Genomic DNA, 25,383 nt, shown 5'->3' on the forward strand with positions numbered 1-25,383 from the left:
AGAAGATTATTAGCGAGATGTATTGGTAGCGACTGTATTGGTTCGTTTATTCATGTCTGATTTTCTGATTCCTGATTCCTGCTCTCATTGCATGTTATAATAACCCTAATTAGTACTCTAATTATAGACATTTTCAATCCTACACATTTTCCCCTATCAACTTTTTTCTTAACACGATTTATAGTTTTATTACATTGTTATTACATTGTTATAATCCCAGCTCTAAACAGGATGTTCTTTGGCATTGTCTCGGTCTAGCACAAAGTGGTGAGGGCTGATGGAGGCGGGGTATAATGATACCTGTGTGTTCTCTGGCGATGATCACTAAAGCCTGGTACAGCCTACTATTATTCTAATGTCAGACAAATGGCAGCTAATACGCAGGTAAAATGTGCAGCAGAGGGCCAGCATGAGATTGATTTGTGTGTAGTAAGGAGATACTGTGTGTGTGTGTGTGTGTGTGTGTGTGTGAAGAGAGAGAGAGTGGAAGAAGGTACGTGAGGATGAATCATGCCGCGTTGGCTGTACCCCGTTGCTTGCACTGGCAACTCATCTGTAATTGCCGTCGTCAGGAGAGTGATCGCTCGGCGATTAACGAACATAGCCATGCTGACGATCACCTGCGAAAGCGTCAACAGCCACACTTCTGCTCCGATTAATTATAGTCTTTCAGACAATCGTCAAGAAAGGCAGGACGTAATGCAGTGGCGCTCACACTAGGAGAAAAGAGAGAGAGATAGAGACGTCGTCTCAGCTGTGATAGCAAAAGGTTCTTCCCAAAGACAGCCCTCTGTTACACCTCGTCTTTGTCTTCACAAGACAATGCTATTCTTGCCTGAAAACTGTTTTGTAGCTACACTAAGAGTTGACAAAAGCATTAAATTAGCACTCAAGGCCCACAGCTCTTTACTTGACTTGTGATGCTTTGTTTAAAGCGATATTTCCTCAGTGCTTAGAAGGTAAAAAACTGAATATGCTTTTTTAATCAGAAGTTTTCATGTGTCTCTTTCACATGAACCTGTTTAATATTGCATATGTAATGTATTCCTGGTCTTTGCTCTTGTTGGCAGTCTTTTAGTTTGTAGTTCTGTCTTGTTTTTCTGTTTCTATTCCCTGATTGTCTGGATCTGTGTGCTTATAGCTGTGTTTGGAAATATAATATGTGTCTAAGATACCATATTTAATGAGGAACTTTGTAACTGTTAAAAAAGTATACTATAGTAGGTGTGTAGTATGAATGAAAATGTATGCACTACATCCGCCATGTTGTCATTGTCGTGACCTTCTCTGCCATTGACAGCTTTTCCTAGGTATACAGATGCATCTAAAAAAACTCAAATTTTTAAAACTAGTGTAATTAAATAAACTCAATGCACACAAGACTAAAGTAGTTCAAGTTTTTAGTTATTTTAATTATGATGATGTTGTCTCACATTTAACAAAATCCCATCAATTCACTATCTCAAGCTAATAAATTCAAAACACCTTCAAATGTTTCCGGAGCCTTCAAAGGGTCTTTCAGTTTGGTTCACCAGTGAAACAATTTTGGGGAAGACTGCTGATCTGACAGTTGTCCACATGACAATCATTGATACCCTTCACAAGGAGGGTGAGCCACAAACATTCATTGCCAAAGAAGCTGGCTGTTTTCTGGACAGAGTGCTGTATCCAAGCATGTTAACAGAAAGTTGAGTGGAAGGAAAAAGTGTGGAAGAAAAAGATGTACAACCAACTGAGAGAACCGCAGCCTTATGAGGATTGTCAAGCAAAATAAATTCAAGAATTTGAGTGAACTTCACGAGGAATGGACTGACGCTGTGGTCAAGGCATCAAGAGCCACCACACACAGACATGTCAAAGAATTTGATGAACCACAGGCAACATCAGAGAAGTCTTACCTTGGCTGAGGAGACGGAGAACTAGACTGTTGCCCAGTGGTCCAAAGTCCTCTTTTCAGATTAGAGCAAGTTTTGTATTTAATTTTGAAACCAAGGTCATAGAGTCTGGAGGAAGTTGGAGAAGCTCATAGCCCAAGTTACTTGAAGTCACACTTCACCTGTAGTCAAGTGTCCATCAGGTGTGCGATTTAGAATCCCATATGAAGCAGTGGGTCTTTTTTCGTTTCCCTGTTTCAGAATTTCTAATGTCTGTAAAATAATCTGTACTGATATAATATGAAATGCAATTATTTTGTTTTTGGTTATTTTGAAAATATTACTGCCTTTTTTTCTTTTGATAATAATTATGATAGGGATTTAAGATTTTAGTTTTTTTTGGTTGTGCTTATTTGTAAAGCTGCACAATTTGGCCAAAATGTTGTGATTATATGTCAATATGACCATAAAATAATAATAATAATGGTCATAAGAAATTATTATTTTGCTATATTTCACTGTAAATAAAAAAACAGCTTTCTTAATGAGAGACCATCAACCTTTTTGGCATAAAACTGCAACCAGGATCGTCAAATGTGGTTGTTGCAACGCCCGGTCGCTCCTTAGTCGAATCCGCCAGCCATTCCCCGTTATAGCCGCTGGCTGCTGCACACTCAAGCCCCCGGCTGTTCCTTGCTCTAGCCACTGGTCATTCCTCATTCTTTGCAAGGACAGTCTGGCGCTTCTGACTCACGGTATGTAAGTAGGTTTTCATATGTAAAGGATTTGCCACTGATCACAAAGAATCACATAGATAGCTGTCATGGATAGCTGGCCAGTCAGAGCAGACCTCGCTTTTCAGAGCGACAAGCTTTGTAAAAATCAACTCGTTTCAGAAGGCGGGGCATAGAGGAGTAACAATAATGTACATTATGTAGAAAATAATGTTTTTTGAACCTTAAACCACATAAACACATTTCATTACACTAAATCAACAAATAATGTTCTTTTTAGCATCATCATATGACCCCTTTAATGACTTTATAATGGAGGTTTAAAGTGTAACCCATTTCTGTTCAGCTATAGTGACTACATGTAAACATGCTCGCAGGGAGTCTGCATCAAAGTGCTATGGAATGGCACTCTGGAAAAACACGGTGTATCCCATCACTTAGATCTTTAGCTGGAATCGCAGTCACACCAGGCTAGGGTCAAGTATGTGAAAAAGCAGTCAGCTGTGCTCCACGATAAGTGAATCAGTCTTCAGTATCCTCCACTTGATCCCTCCAGCAGTTCCCATGCTGATGGGGGCCTGACACTAACAGGGGAGTCTCCATACTATGTGTGTGATGAACAATTATTGAGTAGATTTCATATATTTATTATTGAATATATTAAATTATCGAAACAATTATTGAATATATTTTAGATATTTATTTATTAAAACATTGCTGTCCATGAAACGGCGAGAGTGTATGTCTTTTTAGAGATCCCTGGTTTATATTACTGCTTTACATACACAGAACATTGAAGCTCTTCACAAACACACACACTGTAATTTAGGTGGCTAGTGTGAATGTTTGCTGTGGTTTTGTTGCGTACTGAATGACTGACTGAGAGAGCTTGGCGTCTTGGCTTCCTCTAAGCTTCCTGTGTCTGTGGAGTCAAGATAAAAGCTTTTGTGCATGTTTACATTAATTTTTTATTTGTTAATTTATTTTAGTTTTTATTAAGTTACTGTGTTATTTAGCCGATTTACTTCTGTCAACTGTTCTTGCCCCTTGTTGAGTTTGCCGGCTCATTGTGTGATTTTTTTTTCTTACATATGTGTATTTTTACAGCACCTTACCTTAACCACCTAAGTATGATATTATGTGTCACCTGCCCAGCTGTATTGTTTAGCCCTTTTAACTATAATAGCACACAGGAAAATAAATAAATAAATAAATAAAGCAACACATAAAAGTGCTTTAAAAATGGCACAGAAATGGGACTGGTCAATAATATTTCCAATAGCTCTGAAAAATGGTATAATTTACCAGTTATTTAGATGTTGTTTAGATAAATTGGCCACATCATTTACAGCATTTCAGTGTTGATTTCTGTACAGTTGTTCGAGATTTCAAGGTTTGAAGCCTCATAAAATTTTAATAACTTGAATTGGTGAATCAATAATAAACAAAACAATGTGAATGTCTTTGAATATATGATGGATGGATGGATGGATAGATAGATAGATAGGAAATTTAGTATATATCTGTAAAAACATCTCCACATATGAAAGGTTTTCTGTCTCATCAGTAACGTCAGTCATCTTAGCATAAGCTCCTATTCATGGTCTGATTTTATGAGTCATTCATCTGCTGTCACTGAATCCTTTAGGTTTCAATGAGGGCATGAGGTTAATGCACTCTGGATTAGGTCAGATCAAGTGTTAACACCCACCCGTATTTTAATTTTACTACCATCACTTTAAGATTACCACACCCAAAAATATTTGAAGACATTCCCAGTTTGTGTTTTTCCTCCTTTGTCAAGTTATGTACTTCTGAAATATGCTACCACAGTTCTTGCAAGCAAATCTTGCAGCCCAAAGCTCTGACATAATTCTGGTGCTGTTGTGATTGGTCATTACCTTTTTAATACACAGAAAATACATGTAATTAAAGGAGAAAGAACGAGAGGCAAGTATTACATCACTGACAGGTCAATATATGGAAGTAAAGGAGGAAGTACCATTGGTATTTTGGGGAGGGTTTTTGTTTGACGTACACTGTCAAGGCCAGTGTGGCCAGTCGAACTTTCCAGCCCTCTCACCCCTAAACTCACCCTCTATTGTCCAGACTGACCAACTCCACCCAAAACACGGGGTCAAGAGTTGAACTGCTAATGAAACGCTTTGAGCCATCAGACTTGTGACCGCTAGACATGGCCAGTGAGATCACAAAAATAAGCTATAATCAACATAACTGTGACGTTTGACCCCAAGCAAACAAGAGCAGTGTTTTTAGCAGGGTCAGAGGTGATTGGACTAAAACGTTCACAAGTATATTCAGTCTGGAACATGTTTGCTCTTATAAAAAGTAGCTGTAGTACTATGAAGAATATGCACAAGAATATGTACAGCAAATGCATTAATGGTATGTATTTATATATATCTTTGTATGTAACTTTGTATTAGTTTGTATCATGTTACTGTCACCTGATACTTCCTTGATTGTTCATCTCTGCTCTGTGTGTTTTACCTTTGATTTGAATGCTGTCACACCGCTGAAACAAGATTTGTTCACATCTGAGGAAAAAAGAGCATCAGCTATTTATTTTTTTCCGTGCTGGTAGATTTATTCGCAAACAGTTAAAATAAATAGCCTGCTGCTTTATATGGAGCCATTATCATTGCAATGCATTCTAATCTTTCTAGTTTTTCTGTCTTTCTCTTTTTTCTCTTAGTCTGTTTCTTGACCAGTACAGAAGCAGTCTGGTGGATGCACTAAGAAGATTACTGCGACCTGATGTAAGTGTGTGTGTGTGTGTGTGTGTGTGTGTGTGTTGAGTCTCAGTAATTAGTTGGCATGCAGTGATTGAGCGAGTAATGGAATGGCAGGATTAATATCATGTAATACTTTAATACTTATTATGTGCAACTTAGATTGGGTCAGCTCATCTATTTTATGCACTGCACTAATCATAAGACCCACAAGTCCTCTTTCATGCCCTCTTGATATAAGACCCTGAACAGCAAATGAAAAACACTTAAAAGATAAAAATGTATTTTTATTTATCTTTAAGGTTTTTCATGAATCTTCTTTGATATTTGATGTGTTTATGTAAAGGGCCATGTTGTGCCGTGCTGCACTGTGCTGTGTGTGTGTGTGTGTGTGTGTGTGTGATAGAGAGAGAGAGAGAGAGAGAGAGAGAGAGAGAGAGAGAGACTTTGACTTTATAATCTCTTTATTTATCAACAGTATTAGACAAAACATCAAAACTTAATCAGAAACCAGCAGTTAAAAAAGAGGGTAAGAATAGAAAAAAAAGAAAACAAAAAAGGAAAAACAAAAACAAAAGAATTTTAAAAATATGCACACCTCTTAAGAAAAGGTTTAAAAAAAATAAAAACCACCCATCACTTTAAACATTAGTTTGTAAACAGCCATCAGGGTCAATTTCACAGACACACTGATTTATGCACCATTTGAGACTGAAAGTTTCCAAATCATCAACAAGCTTGTAATAGGCATACTCGATATTGATACGAGATTTCAATAATCCCCTAAAAATAGAGATAACATCAGTTGATCCTGTGCCAAGTAGTTTCCTTTTGCGCGATACCCAAATTGCCATTTTTGCCTGGCCAAACAAAAAATTTGTTAAAACGTGAACTGGCTTGTTGCTCCTTTTGTACTTGGGACAATAGATAAAACATACAGGCGTAAAAACTTCCCCCAAAGACTGACAGTAGTCTTCTAATAGATAAAACAGCGGTTTGAGTCTCGAACAATTAAGAAACAAGTGAAAAATTGTTTCTTGCAGCCCACAAAAAGAACACTCTTCCCCTACTAGTGGATCTAGGTGTGCTCTGTGTCTGTTTGTAGCTATTATACCATGCACTATCCTCCATTGAAGGTCTCCAGACCTTTTCTCAATAGGGGGTTTGTACAGGGTCCTCCAGCAGCCTTAAGGGGAGACGCCCAATCCAAAAAACTCTTGCCACTTAGACTCCTTCACGTTTTCAAGAGCGTGAAAATGTGTCACCTTGACACACAACCCATAAAGAGCCTTCTTTCCTGCGTCACCAAAACAGCTCAGTTCAGGGGTTTTAAAAGACAGCAATTTGCCCTCCGTTTCCTGCCATTCTCCAGTATCAAACGAGAGAGTCATCTCTGGGAAAGGAGGACGGTCCACATCAGGTGTTTCCAAGGAGAGTCTAAAATCCAATGGTAAAGACTCACGGATTTGAGTTAACAGTTTCCCTGCCACTCTAACTGACCTCATGCCCAGTTTTAGTGCTAAGGTTTCCGCAGATATCCATCCTCTCTCAGTGATCAAATGTCCAACTTTAGTGATCTTAGCAGACCACAAGGCTTTGATGAGGGATTCTGACCTAAGGATATCTAGGTCCATAGTAGAGTTAAAAAGCAGTGGTTCTTCCCTTAGCCAAGGTCTCTGTGTGCTATTAAAATCTCTTGAAATCTTGAAGGGCGACCACGCTCTTAAGCATGTCCTGTAGAAAGGTGTTATTCCAGTCAGATTCAACTTGTTGGTGTCCATGAGAAATAGGTGACAGTCTAATCCCATGTTACCAGCTCTCCTCAGAAGGGCACAGGCTACTTCAGCCCAGGATACATCCTCCCCGTATAAAAGTCTCTGTACAGTCTGAAGTCTGAAGGCTTTAATTCTGGAATTAATGTCAACAAGTCCTTGTCCTCCTTCCCGAATAGGCAGGTAGAGTACAGGTGCCTTCAGCCAGTGCTGTCCCGACCAGAAAAAGTCTACCAGCTTCTGTTGAATTTCCCTCACCAGATCTTCAGGAGGCTCTACGATCATCATTTTGTGCCAGAGAGATGAGGCCACCAGATTGTTGCAGATTAGAACTCTCCCCCTGTAGGACAGCTGGGGTAGCAACCACTTCCAGTGAGACAACCTCGCACACACTTTCTCCACTAGCCCCACCCAGTTCTGTCTCCTATAGTCTCCTGTGCCTAAAAACACCCCTAGGTATTTAAAACCCGTTTTACCCCACTGCAAACCACCTGGAAGTAAAGGACCTTGACCAAGCTGACCACACCATAGAGCACTGCTTTTCCCCCAATTTACCTTGGCTGAGGAGGCTTTGCCATAACACAGCAAAGCCTCTTCTAGGAGAAGGACATCATTTTGATTTCTGATTAAAACGGTTACATCATCAGCATATGCTGAAAGCTTAATAGGTTTTTGAATCTCTAGTTCATTAACCCTTAAACCTGTTAACTTCCTTCTAAACTTGCACAGCAGAGGCTCTATGACTATGCTGTAAAGTTGACCAGACAGGGGGCAACCCTGTCTAATACCTCTGTTAACTTTGACAGGGACACTGAGGCCACCAGCAATTTTTATCATGCATGTAGCGTCATTGTACAGCAGTCTAATCATAGAAATAAACTTGTCTCCAAAACCAAAAGCCTTAAAGGTTTCAAAAAGAAAAACATGATCAACACGATCAAAGGCCTTTTCTTGATCTAATGATAAAAAACCAAGGTTAATGTTGTTATTAAAAGCAAAATCAAAAATGTCCCGTACTAAATGTAGATTATCTAAAATACATCTCTCTTTTACACAGTAAGACTGGTCTTTGTGAATGATTGCGTGCATTACATTGTTTAGTCTGTTCGCCAAACATTTTGACAGAACTTTGTATTCAAAACATAAAATTGCGATGGGCCTCCAATTTTTTAAGAGGGTTAGATCCCCTTTTTTGGGTAACAGTGTTAAAACAGCCCGCTGACAACTTAAAGGAAGAGACTTTTCACCAATACATTTCTTGATTACCTCAAAGTAGTCAGGTCCTATTAAAGACCAAAACTTTTTATAAAATTCGGCAGATAAGCCATCCAGCCCTGGTACCTTCCCTGAAGAAAGACCCTTTACCGCAGCAGTGACTTCCTCAAATGTTAAATCAGTTTCCAAGAGTTGTTTTTGTTCTGAAGTTAGAACAGGGAGGTCCTGTAACAGTTCATCCTTAGATTGTTCATCTGTGGCTTCAGCAGCAAAAAGATCAGAATAAAAGTCAACAGCAAGTCTGCGCATTGTCACAGGATCTGAAGTTTCTTGTCCATCATTGTCTTTTAAACAGTACATTTGTTTCTCCTGTCCTGCTTTACGCTCCAAGTTGAAAAAGAAGGAGGTTGGGCCATCCATGTCCTTTATGTTCAGAAAACGGCTCCTTACAAGCGCCCCTTTAACTTTTTCATTTAAGATGGAGCTGAGCTGATTCTTTTTTTCAGTCCAAAGTTCATGCAATTGTTCTGCATCATTTACAAACATACTTTTTTCAATGTCAAGAATTTCCTTTTCCAGCAGTTCTACTGTATTTTTTAAAACCAGGGAGGAAAAGCCTTTGTACTGTTGGCAATAAGTCTTTATGTGCACTTTACCGATTTCCCACCATTGAATAATACTTTCATAAAGGCACTTCTCACTTTTCCAAGTTTCCCAAAAAGATTTAAAATTTTCACAAAAACATTTATCCTCCAACAGTTTATTATTAAAATGCCAGTAGTAACTCGTATGGGTTCTATTCACCAATAAACAATCAACAGTGACAAATTTGTGATCAGAAAAAGACGCAGGAAAAATAGCTGCATTGAATACTCTATTTCTCATGTTTTGTGATGTATAAAACCTATCCAAACGTGCTCCAAAAATCCTATCATTGCTAATTTTGACCCAAGTGTACTGCTTTATTAAAGGATTATTCTCTCTCCATACGTCTGTCAGGTTAAAACTTTTTATGACTCTAGTCAGACAAGAAGATGACTGCATATGAGGCTCATCGCCATTTCTATCTTGTGTGAAATCTAGAGTGCAATTCCAGTCTCCTCCTAATATGATAAAATCACCAGTTTGCTGCAATTTTAAAAACTGCTCTAGTTTCGCAAAGAGCTGTAATCTGTCTGCTCCAGTATTAGGGGCATAGATATTGATAAACAAAAAAGAGAGATTATTAATTTCAGCTCTGACAGCCATCAGCCTCCCAGGTTCTAGTTCATTTTTCATCAGAACTTTAACATTTACATTAGGAGAAAAAAGTACAGCCACACCGGCACTAATATTAGTTCCATGACTAAGCACTCTCTCTCCTTTCCACCATAATCCCCAATCAGCTTCGTTATCAAAATTACTGTGGGTCTCTTGTAAAAAGACAACACTCGGGTTCTTTATTCTTATGAAGTCTAACAATAAACCTCTTTTTTTTCCATCCCTTAATCCATTTATGTTTAAGGACCCCACCCTCAAAACTTCCATAAGAGGTAGAAAGAAAAAGAGAAAACAATAAAGAAAGAAAAAGGAAAACTTATCCATCTTAATTATTTGGTCTTTCCCCTTGCTTTAACTGATTTCCTTCCAGATCTGATAACAGTTAGATGCTTTTTGAGGCGAAAACGCTTTTGTTGTGAAAGCTCATCATAAGTACTCAGTCTTCTAGCCATCATAACAGAGGAGACAAACTTTTCCACATCTGGAAAATAATCGCAAACCTCAACACCAGCTCTACCTTTAGTTTTGTCAAGAAATGAGTTTATTTGCTCTAGAGTGTACAAATCATCAACCACTTTTGAAACATCAGACCATTGCTCATCATCTCTTGAACCATCATCAGTGCACTGTGAAAACACTTCCATCTCAGCCATATTCTCCTCTGAGACACCTGCCTGCCCTGTAACATCCTCACACACATCTTCAACATCACTTTGAGCATCATTCTGTTCATTATCGTCACACTCACTCACATCCTTATGTATCACAGTAGGCCTACTACATTCAGCTTCCCCAACACTGCCAGGAATACCAGTAGTTTCACTCACCTCCTGCTGCTCATTCCCCTCATCTGTAGCTCTTTCAGCCTGCTGCTCTGGCCTCTGTGCGTCTGTATTACTCGTATCGTCGCGGGATGTAGATGCGCGTGGTTCCTCCTTATTATGCGGGCATGCGAGGCGTTTGTGGCCCACGTCACCGCATTCATAACAACGCATACTATCGGTACTGGCATAAACCATAAACGAACTCGCTTCATATGGGACGCGGAAAGAGACATCTAAAGTCCGCTCAGGGGAGTTTAGAAACATAAAGACCTGCCGCCTAAAGGAAAGGACGTGCTTTAGCGCGGCATTTTTACATCGCAGGGGAACCGCTTTAACAGGACTTGCGATCTTGCCGAACCTCTGTAATTCTTTTAGAATGGCATCATTGCATATAAACGGTGGGATATTCGAGATAGTGACTTTAGTTGCTGGTGCGGAAAGCGGGGTTACCGGAACATAGGTTTCTTTCACCCACACGCCACTCACAGTCAATACATTGACCAGTGCCTCTGATTTTAAAAATACGACTACGGCTTTATTCATCCTCGAGGCCGAAACGATGTTCTCAAAACCAATCTTTTCACCAAAGACTAGCAGCATGTCTTCTACAGACACCACGGGGTCCGGTACACACCTGCACCCATTACGAAGTGAGAGGGTAGCAGGTGTTAGGGCATTAGGGCTCGCCATACTGGCGGCGTTAAGCCGCGCGTACGCGACAAAACACTCGTCCTTATCCAGAAATTATTACCAAGGGGAAAGACAAAATAATTAGGTGGATAAAGTAAAGAAAAAGCAAAAGGGGGAAAACAAACAATGCTCTCCGCAAAACGCGGCGCGCTCAGCTCCGTCTCACACTCTCAGAACGGAAACCGGAAACGGAAACCAGAGAGAGAGAGAGAGAGAGAGAGAGAGAGAAACAGAGTATGTTAGGGATGGTAAAAAACTAATTGTATTTTGGTGTTTTTCAAGTAATCTTGATCAACTAAATTTTTTTTATTTAATTTGTTTACTGTAAAAAATTGGACATACATGCATCACATGACATTTTGTCTTTTCCAACTAAAATAATAACATGGTAATAAAAATTATATAGATTTTATAGATTTTATATAGAATTATACAGATTATATAGATCTCTTTGGTAATTACGTACACAAAAAAATAAGGCCACAATTTTTCTTTTTTATTATGCTATACGTAGTTAGTAAACTGCTTCCTTTCTAAACAATATTGTAATATATTTTTTCACTCTTTGCTTAGCTCATTAAAAATATGCAGGTTTTATATAATATATATTTATATTAAAAAATACAATATTTTTTCTAATTATAAGATTTGCATATTTTATGGTCTGTAAAAGGCTAACACAAAATCCATATACACAAAGCATTTGGCAGCAAGGTTGCAGCAATAAATTATAATAAATAAAGCATAGTAAAAGTTTCCAATACAAGTTTTAATGTGACCTTAATATAACAAAAAAAAAAAAAAAAAAAAAAAGTTGAAGGCTTTTAGTAGTTGTTAAACCTTTTTTTATTAAAATATGAATTCTCCTAGTCAGGTAATAATAATGTGTGAAAATAATTACTTATTTTCAAAAAATATTTTGTTTTCCTGGCTCATTGTTGAGTCGAGAAGGGGTCAGACAGATTTATTGTTGTGATTTTCCCCATAGCCTTCTGACCAAATGTTTGAGCTGATTTATTGAAACCAATTAATTTTCCTCCTAATGACTCTAATTTGTTATTCTACAATGCCACCAGAGCTTCCGGCCAGTATACATAGCTGATTAACACATCTGTAGATATGCTTGTTTGTGTATGTGTGCGCTCTTGGCATTCGTTCTGCGTGGAGCTTATGAAAAAATTGAAACATCTGTTGTATTAAGATGAGCCTGTTCTCATATTAGTAGTTGTTTGTTTCGTTTGTGTCGTTGCACATTTAATTAAAGCAATAATATGAACAAAATATGAAATAATATTTAAAACCGAAGGATTTCAAAGAAACTTTGAACCTTTTGGTAATCCTCTTAGCTTGCCTGGTTGGTCTGGGCTTGTTGATCTATAAAGAGAGGGGATGTGCTTCCAGCCATTGATTGGATTAGGTGAGCTTTAATCTTTTTGTTTATTATCTAATATAATACCTGGGAGAAATCAAATAGAATGTAATGGTGCAAACCGCCCCATACGGCAAGTGTGCTTTGAGACGCAGTGAAGATGAGCCGGGACCGATGGAGAAAAGAGCTCCACCCCCACACTAAGAGCTTACCAGTCTAAAGCTCATTTTTCATTTGAGGGATTAATTATTATTTTAAATTGTTTTATTTTCTTTATTTGGTAATTTACTAGGCCATTTATAGCCATTTGTTTTTTTAAATTTTGTGTTCAAACAGGTGTCTAAAAAAAAAAAACATACTGCCCCACCCTGCTTTTCATTGTTTTTCAAGCAGATGGGAATCACAGTGTTTTGACTTTTTAGAGGAATCAACATAAAATGACTTATTTACAGCTGTCTCTGCACACACACACACATATATACATATATATATATATATATATATAGAGAGAGAGAGAGAGAGAGAGAGAGAGAGAGAGAGAGAGAGAGAGATTTTTTTATGTAATAATAATTATTATTATAATTATAATTATTATTAGAGCAATATGAGAGAAGATTGATTTAGCAAAACATATTCTGACCTCTGATCTCTCAAGTAGCAAATGAGAGCAGTGTTTTTATCAAGATCAGAGTAATGCAGAGTAAGTGATATTAGTATGATTTCACTGCCATGTCTAGCAGCCTGTTAAAAATATTTGTTTAAGTTGCAAATAAAACATGCAAAAACAAAAGAATATGAAGATTATTGCAGTATGTTTAACCAATTAAAAATTTCTCACCCTTTCTTTATATTAAAAAAATAACATTTAATTCAGTGTGTTACTTGCCATTTTTTTGTAATTTTTGTGACATGTACTAGTAATTCTGAGTGAAATTTATGTCTATATCAAAAAAAGTACTGTCATTATCAGGTTAATGAGAAAGTATTTTAATGTGGTCTTAAAACATACATATCATAATGTTTCAGTTAGTAAGGCAACATTTACTTTCACTTATTCTACCAGATGCACAATTTGTCGTCAGTGAAGTGAAACACTAGTAAAGTGTCTCTACACTGTGTATGTGTGTGCTTTGTTTCTTTAGGACACGAGACACGCTGGCAGAAAGCACAGGCCTGAGAGTGTGTCGCTGTGACAGCTACGACTCACATCTGTGGGACCTTCACCTGAAGGTGTGTATTGTATATGTAAGTGTGTGAAAATGTTTTAAAGTGTCAGAAAGTTGAGAATCAAAGTTTTAAGTGTGACTGCATTTGCCACCGCTTTTGTCTGTGCTCTAAATTTGTATTTCGAATGTTTCACTGAAGTACAGTATGCTATGTCAGCAGGAACAGGGCGTCTGAAAGCTTAAGCTCTAAATGGACCCTTAGAACTCAAAACCTGTCTTTCTGAGAAACTCTAAATGAATGGGACAGGGTGCAACTCCTTTCCCCCTGCCTGAAAGCACAAATACCGTACCCAGGTCAAAGCGCCAGTGCTGTCCAGCTGGTTAACTGGCACTGATAGCACAGCCACGGCTGCCATTTTTGGTTACCAAAGAAGCTGTGAGGACCCATTATGCCCCACAGGCCGAACAGTGGTAGCCCTGCCCATGCCTGAGGAAAATGGGCCTGTCAGTGGGACTCTAGAGCTGAGTGATTGGAACTTTATTTCTGAAGTGATGGACATGGCTGGGCAGAAAAACGCTGAGGGGTCATTGTGGCTCAAGAGGAAAGAGTGTTTGAATTTAGAGCCGTCAATCGAGAGGACAGAAGGAGAGAGAAAGAGAAAGGCAGAATTATGGTGTACATTGAAGCCCTAGAGCAGAAAAATGTTTTTTTTTTTCTTAATTTCCACTTAATAAGCATGAACAGGCCTAACATAGCAGCTAAAGTGGAAAGTTTTAAGCCCTTACACAAAGTGTACCTGAGAAACTTTTTGCAGAGGGCCACGTGGCTGATACTAAGGGCAGTGAAAGTATTCAGCGTTGGAAGCGAGCGAAATGTGTTAAATTGCTCACAGCGCCTTTAAGTTTTGTCCAGATTAGCCAAAACGCTACCACTCTTGCCCATTTGCACACACACACAACTAGCTAATGCATTCACCTTTTTCTACATGTTGCCCCCGATGCACCTGAAGTCTAACAGGATCTTTTCGAGCCCGACCACCTGCTGTGTTTCTGCGCGGATAATGACATGAGCAGCGAGGGGCCGAGATAGCTGAGTCAAGAGTCCCGCTGTTCGCGCCTGTGTGCGTGTGTCTTTGCTCTCGGTTTGCCGTCAGCTGTGTGTGTGATACGAGGGGTGAGCTGAAGTGCCCTCATCATATCTCAAAGTGATTAATTCCTCTTTCTTATCTTCTGATGAACACCCTGCCCCCTACGAGTGTACGCCGGGTGAGAACGTAAGGGACCAAGCGCACAAAGAAACATGCGGCAGACAATAGATCACATGCCCCGCCTCCTTCAGAATCCCAAATCACAGCCTTCTATTATAGCAGCGTCTACGGGCCCCTCCCGGACTCACACCTACGGTCGTCTGTGGCTCCTCACCTCCAGCCAGCCTCTGATGTCTTGGAGATTGAAGTGTTTCCTTTAAGACCCCCAAATCTCCTTCCTCCCTCCCGCTTGTGCAGGCCGGCTGTGGATGGGGCTCTCAGCGGTGTGGGGATGTGGCGAGGGGGCTGTGTGTTATCCTCTTATCCCCACTGTTCTGGAATAGAGCACCAGCAGCTGGAGGACTGCAAGCCGCCTGATAATGCAGCTATTTTCTACTCGGCCATCTTAATCTTGTTACTCAAATGGTTGTGAAGAGAGTCATGAATTTTAATTCAGACATCCCCCGTTCACACCCACACATATACATACACTTATTAACTTAATCTCTCTACATCCTCGCAACTTCCAGCTGTCTGTCTGGCCGTATCTGCTCTCGGCGCGTTTAACACCCGAATCTATCCATTTCTGGGGACTGTAGCGCGTGCATCCGGTTGTCCGTCTCATCCCGTGCTTTCTAAAGAACGCCTCTCACTCTCCTCGATGCAGAAAGCAGGCTGAGGGGGGACCGAGGAGAGGGAGGGAAAAGCAGCAATAAAATAAATGACTTGCATCTTGGCAGCCGTGCGATTAAAAAGTAGGAGCCGATTTAACCAGCCACCCATGAAGCTGATTAGCAGGCTGTGATCAGGAGGAACAGCTTTGCCTGTTAAACTTTTCACCTTTGCAAGCTCGCTGCCTCTTTCCCTTCCTCTCTCTCTCTTTCTAAGCTTCTTTGCTATATCACTCTCTAACACTTTTATTGCACGCTCTCTCATTCTCTCTTTCCCTCTCTCAATCCTAACTTCCATGTGCACGCACGCTCTCTAGCTGTGTTGCAATTCATAAGCTTCCTAAGCAGTGTTCACTTGACGCATGTCTATTAATGTAAAATGTTTAAATAATTATGCATATTAAAAGTTCATCATTCCCAAATGTAATGATGATAAATAAGGAAATAAATGTGATTTGTTGAGTTTTACAGTATGTATCTTCCATAAACTATTTGATATTTGATCATAATAATGGTATCTTTATACCTGCAAACAAACCTGAGGTGAATTAAGCTCAATATAACTCATTTCACTCTTCATGTAATACTAAAATGGTGTAATTTAGCCAAAGCATAATAGACATACTTTGACAAAGGCTACTTAGCCAAACTTTGGATTAAAATAGCCTATTTTTAAGTGAGTGTGCAGTTGTTCTTTTTCAGTTATACTGAAATGATGTAAAATGAATAATAAATGTTACATTTCTCTCAATGACTGGTAAATTTCTCTCTTCAAATCCTGTGAAAGCATCAGTGAACTCTTGCTCCGTGTGCTGTTTACAGCGGCCTTCAGACGGAGCATATATGCTCCCTATGGTTTTAAGTGTACGTTGCCGGGCACCGTCAGGTGATTCGATCTTACCCTCTCTTGCACTGCACTCACACTTGTCTGGGTTGGTGTGAATGTGTCGGTCCTCACATTGGGCTTAGTGTTGGTCGGCTGGCTGCCCTGATTACAGAGAGGTCACAGGTTCAAACATTGGCTGCTGTGTCGAGGGGTGGAGAGAGAGATAACACACATCAAGGGCAAGAGAGCGGCCTTTTATCTGTTTTTATTTTATCTCAGGCCACAGAGATGATGAGGTGAATGTTAGAGTAAGACAGAAGGAGCATGTGTATCCGTTTGGGAATCACTTAATGATGTTCAAACTGATTTAACATTCATTGGTAATGGTTTATTGTCTCACTATATCAGTGATTATAACTGTCTATAACTTTGCTTTTAGAGTTCTGTCTTTTCGCATGTGAGTGATATAACTTTAGCCTGATGGAAGAGTTGGTGTGCTCTGTATATGATGGCCCTGTTGGAATTGCGTTTGCATTAAATAATAAATATCCCATTAAAAAAGTTATGGTAGTGATTGTGTATGTGCCCTGATTACATTTGAATCATTCTGAAGACCTACTCACAAGTAGAGCTGTATTTGCTGTTTGGAGGGATTGTGTTTTCATAAATGAGTTGCATGCAAGTGCTTGCGGAGTGTGTGGGATTTTGGAGCATCTGATTGGTTGGGACAGGGCTGAGCTCCAGGGCAGAAGAGACTGGCAGTGCACTGAGTGTACTGCCACAACTCTAGAGCTCAGACGGTGGTAGAAAAGCAGACCCACAGGGCATATTGTACAGCAAGGCTGTGTGACATTCCCTCTGCAGACACCTCTGCTCTAAGCGGGCCATTATGAAGCAGTTAGTGGGATTCTTGCCGCTTGTCCTTGTTTGTTAGAAGGAGTTCTTGCACTGCACATATGAATAATGAAGGGCATATCGCAGGAAGCTTTTTTTTAATGGAATAGAGCAGAAGTAGAATGTTCTTATTCTAATTTGTCTGAACAATTGTGAAAGCAAGTAGGTTTCATTTGAACATTGACGCTGTGCATCAAACCCCATCAACTCAAAAGAAGCATTTAAATGTATTTCTCAAAATAGAACTATTTTTCTTTTTTATATGTAAAATTCACAAATAGGAAGTTTTTGGGTAGCAGTGTTGTTACTACAAATTAAAAATAAAATGATAAAATGTGTTTTTTGGTAAGTGAAATAAAGCTGACATAAAATAAATATAAAGATTACATGAAAACAGCTCTTGTTTCAGTTAGTAAGGCAACATTTAATATTTTCAGTTGAAAAAAAAATCTTTAAAAAATATAAAAGTACAGAAATAAAAGTAAATTAAGACTAAATAGTAATAACAAAACTGTAGAAATGACAAAACACATAATATTAAAAATGAAATATAAAAATATTCAATTCAAGTTTATTTGTATAGCGCTTTTTACAATACAAATCATTACAAAGCAGCTTTACAGAAAATTACGTTTCTACAATATTTAGTTGTAGCTTATAATTCTAAATATGAATAAATACTCTAATGGTATATAGATAACAGGGCCATGCAGAGACCTTTGGAGGGGCAGGTGCTCAAAGTATAAAAGGGGCGCATGGAACAAGGCTTTAAATAGCGCGGTTCAAAATAGCAATACAGCAATATATTGTGATGCATTCCTTGCCGATTTGAGTATTGATATGGATGATTATGTATTGATACTGCAGCAAATGCTGTGATGCAGTTTTGAAAAAGAAAAAGATTAGAAGAGACAATTTTAAGTTTAAAAGTAAAAAAAGAAAAATGATTTCCACCAAATAATAACTCTGGGATTAGAAACTGAAATGTCTTAAATTGTCCCAACCTGATGACTCTTTCTTCTCTGCTCAACAGAATAATTAAGAACAGCTGTTATAGTAAAAACTATAGAAAACGCTTGTGCCTCTACATTTTCCTCTTTCTCACCAGCCTCTGTCTCCTGGCTTGCTTACCTGCTCTTTCTGTCACTTGTGCATCTACATTTGCCTCTTTTTCTTCCTCTATCTCCATCTCCTCATCTGATCTATTACTTTCCAGTCTTTGTCCATCAAGGAACAAGGCACAATCTACTATTTCGTTATCAATCTATTATTTTAACCATCACTACTATTCTTGCACCTAATCAATAAGTCCACCTTAAATATTGATACAAAACAATAAACAACTGAGTCATGCTATGAAAGCACTGTGTAACTTATATAGGCTTATGTTTTATTTATTTTTCCTTTTTATTCAAAACAATTCCAAACATGCTTAATATATCAGGAAATATCTCGATTCTCAAATGTGTAATTAAACGCGTTCTGCACCTTTATAGATTGTTATTTGATCAATAAATGGAAAGGTAGTGTAATCTATTAACTACACATAAAACCCAGACTTTTTACTTAAGTGCCATATCATGCCATAAAATATTTTTAATACGACTGAATTTGTATTTAATGTAAATTTTAATAACAATATTGTAAGTTACTTATTTTAACACTTTCATTTTACAGAGAGTAAAGAACATTTACATTATCAAATAACATTTTCATTCAGTTTAGCCAGAGTTCAGGCACTCTCAAAAACTCCCATTAAAATCACTGAAGCACTTTACATTACATTATCCACATCAGGATTTTTTCTCTCTCTCTCTCTCTCTCTCTCTGAAGAAAGAATTCGCTAAATAATTCCGTCAGCGAGCAAGTGAACAAAAACACCGCGTTTCATGATGACTCTTCTGCACGTCTACGATTGGCCATTGCATTCGCGCAACAGAACCGTTGATTGGTTATCATGAAGCGTTGTACGAACGTCTCTGGCTCAGCGCCAGCCAGCGAACACAGATTTGAATTTAGCAGCTGATGCTGTGCACTGAATGATCTAATCACAACAGTGTGATTATATCCAATATATAAAAAATATTATTATGCTTTTTTTTTTTTTTTGTCTTTTGGAAGCTGCATTTAAAATCAACTTGGCTCAGAAATCTTTGAATGGGCATGACGCCTCTGCCCTCGATGCCTGTGAAACGTTTCTCCCTCAAACAGCACCCTAACGTTACTCTACATTACAGGCTACACACCACAATATAAACAACATATCTGCATGTTCTCACATCACGTCCTTCTTGTAAAATAATAATAAGTAAATAAATATCAAAATCACTTCGCTGAGAATGAAACACCACTTACCAGCTTCCGCGGTGTTGAAAATATCCTCTGACAATTAAAAAATGCACGTGCGGCATGACGAATCATCCCGATCGGATGAGGAGGTCATCGTCGTCAGGTCAAAGGTCATCACGTTGGTCAGCTTATTGACGGCTAAATTATTATTCAAAATTTTACTAATATTTAGATTGGGTATGAGCAGGCATTCACAAAAGGAAACGTTATGACAAAAAAAAAATTTGAGGAAATTTCGCTTTGACAAAAGGGCACTTTGGGCACCAAAGGGCAAAGGGGCAGGTGCTCAGGCACCCAACGCCCCCCCCCCCCCCCCTCTGCTCGTGCCTGATAGATAATAGTAAAATAACACTGGATAATTGCACTAAACTCTAATGATAAAGATAACATAATTTGTAGAAATATTTCAATTACTTTAATTCAGATTTTTTTTTTAAATATGCTTTTCATAGAAGAAGTCACTTTTTATGTTTTTAAATAAATGAATGTCACTGCATTGGCATGGCTATTTATATAGTATTGTTTTTTTCCAAAGTCTGAAACCATGCATATATACATGCATATATGTTATTGATTCAGCAGTGTAGTATATCCCATCTTTTTTCCTGCTTCTGAACTTTTGAATCTTGTTTTTCAGATGCAGAGAGAAGGAAAGGAGGTGTACGATGAGAACATCCACTATCCTCTTCTCCTCACTCTCACTCACGGATCCAGTCCAGCCCTGATCTCAGCTGGAAAAAAGCCATCTCATGCCAGGCTGCCTTTCAGTACCACCCACCCCGGCTTTGCCACTGTGTCCTCAGCTCCTGTATGTGTGTGTGTGTGTGTGTGTGCGCCAGGACCAACCAGCCTCTAATCATACTCCTCAACTCTGATAATTTTTTAAAACTACCATGTGTGTGTGTGTGTGTGTGCAGTGAAACAGACTATGTAGGTGAGTTGCCGTGTGTGTGTGTGTGTGTGTGTACTTGACCTTTTTACTGTGCAACAACAGTGTGAAATGCATAAAATGGGAATGGAGAACACATCCCTCCGTCTCATCCTACAAAAACTGTGGATGTGACGCTTAGATATGAACTCATTCAATGACTGTGAGTATGCGTGATATCAGAGATGATGTTTCAGGGCAGAACATTATGAATTTATGAATTCGACTCTAGAGGCTGATACAGCTAATCAGGTTCGCAGGACTATCTTGGCCTCTTTACAAAAACATAAATGAGGCGCAGGGTCGTCTTGATCATGAGATCTTGTTATCATAATGACACCAGCTCTCAGTTAGCTGCTGATTCTGTATCTACAATCAAAGGTTCATTCTGACACCAAAGGTCATGAAGGGTTGAGATGGATGCAGCTGTGCTGAATGTTATTTGCTTCACTGTGAAATGCTCTCACCTGGCATTTTTTTATTGAAGAACTGACGAGATATGACCGATTAGGCCAGCCTAAGACTGAATTGATGTCTTGACAGCGTCACACTAGCACTGGTCAGACCTGCAGCACTGTTCTCCTGTATGTTTGAGTGCACTCACACTGCATGCTGGACTAATGGCCATAGAATGTCAGATGGATTATTTGTAGCAGGATGTCCAAATTGGTCATTTCTATACAATTAAAGTGAATGGTAATCATAAGTATCGTTTTCAAAGAATAGTAACTTAAGTTTTAGTCTTTTTTTGAATGCAAAAGCTTTAGAGATATAGATTAACGTGAAAGCTGGGTGGACTGGGTGCTATTTTGCCCTTTTTTGGAACTTGACAGTCTCTGGTCTTCATCCACTTTGATAGCATAGATAAGAGCAGTATGGACATTCTGCAAAACTTCTCTTTTTATGTTTCATGAAGGAAAGAAAATATGCGTTTGGAAATGGGTGAGTAATCATGATGATTTTCAAGTTTAAATTAAATTCATAATTACAGTTCATAGGAGTTCAGTTTAGATGCCACTCTCTGCCATAGAATAAAAATTAAGACATTTTATTGTGATTTCTCACTTTTTTTTTCTTTTTTTTTATTAAGTCTATATCTAGGATTCTGACTTTTTCCTTAACTATAAATCTACATCCTGCAGGGTTTTTTTCACTGTGGGATAAACTAAATAAAAAAGAGAACTATGACTTTTTTCTCATGATTCTGACTGAAGTTTACATCTCCCAGTTTAGACTTTCCTTCTTAGAATTGTGAGAAACAAACTTAGAACTGCAAGATATAAAATTAAATCATTATAAAATCAGAATTATGATATAAGAATTCACACTTACCTTTTTATTATTATTATTATTATTATTATTATTATTATTATTATTATTATTATTGTATTCCATGGCAGAAACAAGCCTCAGTAGTTCTGTTTTTGTAAATCAAGGGCATATAGAAGTTGTTTTTGGTATACATTCAGAAGAACTATTAAACTCTTAAACTATTTTATGCATTTTAACAAATAAATCTTTGGATTTGATTTTATTCCCTAAACTATAGCCCCCTTTCCCTACTGTTGTTTTCTCCTGATGGTGAGCTCTGGTTTGTTGTGAATCATTCAGGGCTGTGTGCTTCTGCACTGTGATTACATTTGTACAAAACACAGATGAGTCCAAAGAGATTGTTTCTCACTGACACTGCAGGTGCTTGTAACGACTGTGATTAAATCATTGTTTTCAATCCTTCTGTGTCCCGCTACATTTTTTTTTGTGTCACATAATGTGTAATTGATTTGTGGTGTGATGGCTCATCGTTATAGTGGTTAATGCCAAAATTGTTCCATTGTATTTAATGCATCAATTGTACAAATGACTTAAAAAAAAAACAAAACAAAAAAAACAGTTGGGTTAAATATTGGGATCAAAAAAAAAAAAAAAGTCAGCACTATTTATAGATACTTATTCAAATAAGCATAAGCTATTTGTTCAAACCAAATACTGAAGGTATACTGAAGTAACTTTTTCAATTCATTTTTGACTCAGATTGTTATGCTTCCTTCGCCCTTTCAGACCTGACTATATGTCCTGCGATGTCACATGACTAGTGCTGGCCACACATGTGCCTCAGTTCCCAGTTTGACTGTCACTCTAGGCCTCTTCATTTCCCATGCTCTGATAGCCAACTTGAATCTCAGCTGTAGAGTCGCTATGAGGCTAATCCTGTGACAGTCTGTCTGTGGAAAAGATAGAGAGAGGGGAGGAGTGGAAGGGGTAAAAAGGAACCCAACTCTGTCTTTTGAGATTTGAAAGAGGTCTGTTGTCCCCTCCCCCTGTCCCAGTAGAGGGAGAGAGCCCCCTGTTCACTACAAGGGCTCCATTAACTTGACCACTTGCCCTATGCACACAAAGCCTGGGCCAGCCCACTGTCCCACCCACCCAATTATGTGCGATTAAGCTCAGTGTGCTGTGTCAAGATGCAGAGGGAGAGAGAGAGAGTCGAGATACTCTGTAAACGGAGGGAGAGAGTGGAAAAAAAGAAGAGCGTAGTTATTAAAAGGCACTGCATGTCTGTTACCTGCAGTTTGGCTATCAGTACAGACAGTCTAAAATACATGTTTTCTGTTTTATACTGGATAAAAGTTGTTTGCGGTTATGTAGTGCAGATATGTGATGCTTTAGGAAACACGCTGGATATTTTAAGGGTACGGTTGTATATGATGAATGAAAATTGATGTTCAGTTAGGTTACACTGGTTGATGTATTAGGTATTTTACATTTCAAGTCGTGTATATTAAAACAAATGTATTAGTTAATATATTATTAAGCATTATTGTTCATTTTTAGGGATGCTTTAACAAATAGCATTTTTTTTCTGTAAGATATTATCTTATGTATGCAATATAATGAAGTTGATTAATGTAATTGTAAATTACTGTTACATTCCATATTGCCCGTATTATTATTATTTATTGTTTTAATGTATTGTTTTTTGGTGCGATTGTGTGGGCACAGAAGAAATTTGTTTAAAAAAGTGTTTTATGATTTTTTTTATGATGATGATGTTTTTAATTCTGAAATAGGATATAAATGATACAGCACAAATTTGCTTTGGCACCTATCTCTTAAACATGTTTTGTACTTATGTACACAAACTCAACTAGATGCCATGCTGTTACTGAATGCACCATGATGTTGTGGTTATGCCCATCTTCCTGAGGCTGGTTGGCATCGTCAGGGTAAAAGGAGGTGAACTGACGGTGATGGTGAACTGAGCTGTTTTAGGGGAGCATGTTTTCTCATCTTACCAAGGATGGATTATGGCCCAGGCTGGACTGCCACAGACCTCGTGCTGTGGGGCCCACTCTGGCCAGATACCCAGAAACAACACACTGCAAAGGGAACATGTAGAAAAACAGCTCTCAATTTTGTTCAAATTAAAAACAAGGTTAATACAAATCATATAATCATGAAATAAATAATAAGAATGGGAGATCTCGTACTTTTTTTTTTGTTGTTGCGTGAAAAACAAATTCTAACTCTTAATTTAAGGCAATACAATTTAAGATTGCATTCTTGAAAAATAAACTCATGTTTGTTGAATGTTAAAATGAAACAGAAAGATCCATATTGTGATGTAAAGCCAGTGTAACGGGTTGTTGAAAAATAAATAAATATAGGTTGATTATATTTTGAAATGTGGGCGTTGCACTCAAAAGTTAAGGGCAGATAAGTGCTAACTTGCAAGGGTGGGTTTAAGTGCACTAATTTAGAGACGTCCTGCTTACATCACAAGAAAGAAATCTGTCGTTTTCACCAGTAGCTCTAGTTACGACAACATGAATACAAATCTGAATGGGGAGCGTCTGCAGGACTGTCTGTCCTTGCCTTTTACCAGTATTTTATCAAATCAGTTTTCTGTGTGAAGACTGGGACACATATGTTTTGCCCATTTCCACCTGAACTCTATTAATGGCGAACTCTGAAATGTGCTGGTCGCACTCTGTAGACATTATATTGCTGTTTTCCCATCCAAAATTTTGACCAGCGTGCAAACCACATCGTTTGACCTTGGGTTTAAAACCAATAAAAGGTCCCCTCCTTAAATTCCTCCCCTTCAGAAAAGCCTTTTTTTGTTTGTTTTGTTTTTGGCGTGTTGCTTTTATTGAAGAAGGAGATTTTGAAGTCTCTGTCCTTAATTCCGCAGTTGGGTTTTAAAAAGGTTTCCCTCTAACGGGCAGAGTAAATCAAGGGAAGTGAGTGCACAGTTCCTGAAAGCATTTCCTCCACTGAGAGCCATTGAGTGTGTTAGCAGCAGGAGTTGGAATGCTTTTCCTTCCAACACCTGCTACCGGCCCTGTGGGGCCTGCATTACCTTTTCATTTCCACCCTCTCTGCAGAGAGGGAGAGTGAGAGACGAAATGCTAAGTGAAGTCAAGATAAACGTGGACCCTTCGGCCTGTTTCTGAGCACCGGCATCTCTGCGGCGTGGTGCCACTTTAAACATTGCATCTCCGAGAACGTTCCAGGAACATTTTGAGCGCTGCCTGAAATTAGATTTAATGGTACGATTTTAGCATTGTTCGCCTAAATAGTTTCTGTGAATTTACTGACATGCAGCCTTATATGACTAAAAAAGTAATCAGTCAGTTATATATGTGCACTTTGAAGAGGAAATTGTACCATTCAGGACAACCAAATTCCAATGTACCATGACTTGTGGTTTGAAGCTAAGAATAAGTCAGAAAAATCAATGCATATCCTACAGCTCTATAAATGTTGTTGATTACGAAGCAAAAAACATATATGCAGTGTGTAACAGATTG

General features: G+C 38.4%; 1 long non-coding RNA gene across 1 annotated transcript; it reads left to right on the top strand.

The window, feature by feature from the left end:
- Positions 1–5,323: 5,323 nt before the first annotated feature.
- On the top strand, positions 5,324–21,799 carry LOC113071227 (uncharacterized). Its single transcript, XR_003280059.1, has 3 exons — positions 5,324–5,388; positions 13,634–13,721; positions 20,282–21,799. It is a non-coding gene; the product is annotated as an uncharacterized LOC113071227 (long non-coding RNA).
- Positions 21,800–25,383: the final 3,584 nt, after the last annotated feature.

This window comes from Carassius auratus, unplaced genomic scaffold (genome assembly GCF_003368295.1).
Source record: "Carassius auratus strain Wakin unplaced genomic scaffold, ASM336829v1 scaf_tig00006589, whole genome shotgun sequence".
Lineage (NCBI taxonomy): Eukaryota > Metazoa > Chordata > Actinopteri > Cypriniformes > Cyprinidae > Carassius > Carassius auratus.